This window comes from Lotus japonicus, chromosome 4 (genome assembly GCF_012489685.1).
Source record: "Lotus japonicus ecotype B-129 chromosome 4, LjGifu_v1.2".
Taxonomy (NCBI): domain Eukaryota; kingdom Viridiplantae; phylum Streptophyta; class Magnoliopsida; order Fabales; family Fabaceae; genus Lotus; species Lotus japonicus.
This window is the reverse complement of record NC_080044.1, coordinates 16,862,087-16,867,246: the sequence shown is the minus strand read 5'-3', so window position 1 is coordinate 16,867,246 and position 5,160 is coordinate 16,862,087. Positions and strand designations below refer to the sequence as shown.

Sequence of the window (5,160 nt, the reverse complement as noted above, 5' to 3'; positions counted from 1 at the left end):
GCCGAACACCTGGATCTGATTTAGCGATCAGATCTGAAGGTCTTCCCGGAGCTGCATTCACCAATGACGCCGGCGACGGCGCCACTGAGTGGACCCCCTCTGAGGAAGCTTCCTGCTCTTGGTCGTCCAGTACGGGACGGTTGTTGTTTCGTCCGCCGGCGCGACCGCCGTGTCGACCACCACCGCGCCGGCGATGATCGCGCCGACCTACGCCGTATGAACGAGTCTCCATGGCTCGCGATTCCTCCTTCTGTCACCGGAAGAGCTGAGTCTTCCCCACAGACGGCGCCAATGTTCTGTACTAGGGCAAGCTTATGTAAGAGAAAGACAAAAAGTAAACCCTAGCAGAGCACTAAAATAGCAAAACTACCATAAAAGGAATATTCTCATTAATGCTGAAAAAGTTGGTTTCGTACAAGTGGATGACCTCCCCTTTTATAGAGGGGGTGGTCATGATATGGATCTTTCCTATATTTGGGCCTGACAATCAGGGCCCAAATCCCCGTACACATAAGACAAATCCAAAGGAATCTTCCAGCTGGCTTGTGGGTCCATCACCTAAGGGAGGGCAATGAAGCTCGTCATGTTGCCTTTCCCGCCTTGGCTATCGTCAATGGTTTATTGTTCATTTTGGGCGGGACATAATCTTCTTTATGTCCCGCCCAGTCCAGTTGCAAAACGAAGTTTATTAGGCAAAATTTAACATAAAAAATAAGAAGTAGCTTCCAACAACCCATTTAAATTAAGTTTTCACTCAGAACTACTTCCCGCAGACCCTGCACTCAAAGTCACAAAAAATCAAGAAGAGAAAGGAGGAAAGGAGATTTGATAGAAATGTTTTAGTGGGATAGATCACCAAACATAAACATATGTAGGATACTCTTCCTCTGCCTGCTTACCAAAAAAACTCTTCCTCTGCCTACTTCCAAAATCATAGCTAAATATCGTGAGAATTGTAACAAAAGATTCTACAAAAACAAAAGTAAACCATTGAATATTGACTTGCCTTGGATATGACCTTCAAATCAGGTCGCTTAGCAGTGATCTTTAAATCTACAGAAAGAGCACCTTTATACATTCATTAAGTATTGAAGCAAGTCTTCCTTCATCAAACTCCTTTGGAAGGCACCATAAGATTAAAGGTGGTGAAGGACATTTTTTCTCATAGCACCTGTTCTTACTCTGTTCCTTATCTTGTTCCTTCCAATTCAGCATGAGTAAATTTTGGATGTGACATAGTAGCAGTTGTAATCTGAGGCTGCAGCACCATGAAAAACCCATATAAATAATTTCGCATTCTGATAGGTTTTCTCTTATTTTTGCTTCTAAGAATGAAAGGAATTATTGGACTAAAATTAAGAAGAAAGATCAATAAAAAACAAAAATGAAGATGAAGAAAAGGGGAAAATGACATTGTAAGCTATAAAGATCAATTGACTCATTTCCAGTTCAAGGTCTATCATTCCTACACCTATTCTTTTTTAAAAAATTAGACAGAAGCGTGATTTTTTACGATTCTGGTTAAGGAAAATTTTCGAAGGTTTTTTTTTTCGTGCTTAGTAGAACTTTAATACTTTATTTCAAAATTCACTAATTTGATAATACACAGCAGCTAGATAATATTTGTACAACTGTATACTAATTTTTTTTTGTCTTACCCTACGTTAAGATGTCAAATCTCTGCTAATATTGATCCATTTATATGATTCTGGACATAATATATCATCAGAACTGTATCTTTCCAATTATCATAAAATTAAGTAATCACCTAAGTGCCTTTCAAAAAAATAAGTAATCACCTAACTGATAAGAAGGTTCGTCCTAGCTTCAGAAAAGATAATAGAATGTATACTTGGATCAATATCTTAATTAATATAATAGTTAAAAAGCATAAAAAAAAACTATGAATTGTTTTTTTGAAAATAAAATCTATGAAATTTCAATTTGCCCACAAGGAAACAAACTTATCACTCAAGTAACTACCTTTTATTTAAAATTTAAAATTGAATAGATGGTAATGGAGATGGGGTTGTTACTATTATATTGGTGGTTTCTAAATTCACTAATTTGAGGCTGGTTAGGGGAGTAATTTAAGGTCAAGCACAAATTTAAATTCAAAAACACTAATTACCGAGTGATGAATGAAATGGCTAGAGTTTTATTTTGAATATAAAAATATAAATGTCTTTATGAGAGAATAATTTTCACTAATTTGAAGCTTGATGGAGGGTAATTAAAGGTGAACAATATCCTATTTTCAAAAATCTCTAATGTTCAAATAGAAGTTGTTTCCTAATTATGGACTTGGCAGCCCATAATTAGGGTTTTCAGTAGCTCTGCAGACAATGGTGGCGACACAACAGGATTAAGAAAATTAGAGAACGAAAATGAAAATAGTACCTGAAATTTGAAGCTGTTCAGCCATTCATGGTGACACCATTCAGTCTCAAGCCCTGCAACTCCCGAACCAAAGAAGAATCAATGATTAAGTCTTCAATAATCACATTCCTCTTCTACATTCTTAGCCGTCTGTGCCAAGTATCAAACCATGATACTATATATAAGAACCAATGGGAAAAGTCCATATAATAAGGAAAACCAATTTGATATGCAGAATGAGAAAAAGATGGACAAAACTAAAATTCCAGTAAGAAAGGAAATGTTCAGTCCATATGATCACAAAAATAGTACCTGAAATTTGAAGTTGTTCAGCCGTTCATGTTCAGTCCAAATTCCAGTAGGAAAAAACGCAGATTTGCGTGCTTGGAGACTCGGGTAGGAGATGGGTAGCCCAGAATCGCTTGACTCGGTCTCTGGATCTGCTTTATCTCTCAGGTTGTTGAGATTGGGGTTGAAGGAGAAAAGAAATTTTCGAGTCAAAGCAGATCTGAGTCTGCTTCGATCCCATGTCCGCGACTCTTCTAGGACCACCTGAACTCTACACCCCTCAATCCACCACCGCCGCCTCGGCTACGGCTGTTACCACCACCGCTACCCGATCTGAGTCTGACCCCTTCATGGTCCAAATGGTAGCCAATTTCTTTTTTTGATTGTGGAGTCAAATGGTAGCCAATTTCAACAAAGTAGAATCATATCAATATTATTTCTGAATTTTTTGCTCTGCCTCTGGTCATGTTATCTGATCGTTGAGATTGGGGTTGAAGGAGAAAGAGAGAGCAGTCAGATATCCGAGGGAGAGATGGGATATTTTGAGCAAAGAAAAGAAAAATAAAAAAAATGGAAATGCTCTGAAAAAATGCCACGTGGCTTATGATGAAGAGCATGTTTTGAATTGCCACCTGGAATAGTTGGACCCTGAACTATTCCTGTTTCTATATATTATGGATTGAGATTAATGTAATTGAAGTCCTTTGATAACGTAACCATGGAATAAAAGAAGAACCGATGAGAAGGAAGAAACGGCCAAACCAAGAATAATACACCCTCCGGTCACTATTATAAGCAAAAGTTAGTTTTGTAGATTCATTCAATAAATGATGTATGTGGTCATTAAAATGGTCACATACATTATTTATTGAATGAATCTACAAAGCTAACTTTTGCTTATAATAATGACCGGAGGGTGTACTTCATCAAGAATCTTAAAGATTTTAATAGAATAACGGTAAAAAGAATTTAATAGGGAAAAATGTAAATTACCATCCTAAAGGATTCGCTCACGTGCAATTAAACTCTAACATTAAAAATAGTGCATTTATCCCCTCAAACTTACTGAAATGTGTAAAATAAACCTTTTAATAAAAAATTTCACATGACATATATTTTCCCAATTTTCTCTCTTAATTTTGCTGATATAAAAATCTAATTCCTATTGTGCAAGTCATCACTACATTTGATTTTCTAATTTAGTTTATTCCTAATGCTAACATAGTTAATATATTATATAAATAAGATTTGAGTCGTTGTTCAGTTGTTGGGTCTGGTTTGTTGAAGCTGCTCTTCGGTATTTTCTCTTGGGATTTTTCAGCTACTCCTGCCACCACCGTGGATCGTCATTTGAAGAATGTTGCTGGATCCCGTTTTGGTCTTTTTCTCGCCGGTCTTTGTATCTTTAGGCTTTTGGTCAGCACATTGGCACTATAGCTTGGTAGGGGTTTTGTTGGTGGGGCTTTTGGTTTGCTCATTTGGCTTGGGTCTTCGTTTGTGGGTGTTGAGCGGCTTGATAGTTTCCCTTGTCGATTGAAACTTGTCGCCGTTTTTCGATTTTAGTGGGACCTTTGCATTGGGTAGACGCTAGGGATTTTTGGCTTGTTTAAGCACGCTTGGATGCTCTCGGGGGTTTTTCAAGGATTTTGCTATAGTGCAGGGTTTTGCCGATTGTTGCTGCTAGGTTATTTTACCCATGTTGAGAGGGGTTGTTTCTCAACACTTCCTATATATGTATATATATCATTTTGCTTTCTAAAAAAAAATTAAAATTTTGAAGTTGATAATATCTTTTTGTAAATATTAATAAATACCGTAAAAATTCAGTTAAAGTAAAACTACCATAAAAAAACATAATAATACTAGCCATATTTTTTTCAAATTATTAACAACTCTATTTTATATTAACAACCACGGTTAAAATATATGGTTCAATTATATATTAAAATATTGGATTGGGAGATGATAGGATTATTAGGAAATCTTATTGTGAATAAGAGTAAATATGAACAAGGGAGCATTCTTCTTATTTTAGTATGGTAGCTTATGCTATCATCGTAAATATTTATGGTTAATTTTAAATCATTTATGCGTGGAAGATTTGTATTAGGAAGCTTTGTCTCGAAAGACACATGTAATATCAATGTAAACTAGTCGTCAGGAGGTAGTTTGGATTTACACTTTAAATGGGACCTCTGTAATCTAGATCAAGGTTCGCAATTACTACTCATAAAATGAGTAATTAAGAAGGGCGATTTAGGAAAAAATATGTCATGTGGATATCATGTGATTAACTCAATTAAAAGTTAATAAAAAAATTTAAAAAAAGGCTTATTTTACATAATTTATTAAGTTTAAGGAGATAAATGCACGTTAATAAACGTTTGGGTCTAAATCGCACATAAGTACAATTTCACGGTAGTAATTTGCATTTTTTCCAATGTTGATCGAGAAATGATTTGAATGTCATTATTCTCAATAAAGAATTCTTCT

The 5,160-nt window shown here is 35.9% G+C and overlaps 1 long non-coding RNA gene across 2 annotated transcripts; it reads right to left on the bottom strand.

Annotated features, from left to right (window-relative positions):
- Positions 1–952: 952 nt before the first annotated feature.
- LOC130715188 (uncharacterized) lies at positions 953–3,240 on the bottom strand. Of its 2 annotated transcripts, none has more exons than XR_009011582.1 (3): positions 2,692–3,240; positions 2,401–2,529; positions 953–1,258 (listed from the first exon to the last, which is right to left on the bottom strand). It is a non-coding gene; the product is annotated as an uncharacterized LOC130715188 (long non-coding RNA). The 2 variants fall into 2 exon arrangements; XR_009011583.1 differs by having other exon boundaries at positions 2,401–2,453; positions 2,692–3,237.
- Positions 3,241–5,160: the final 1,920 nt, after the last annotated feature.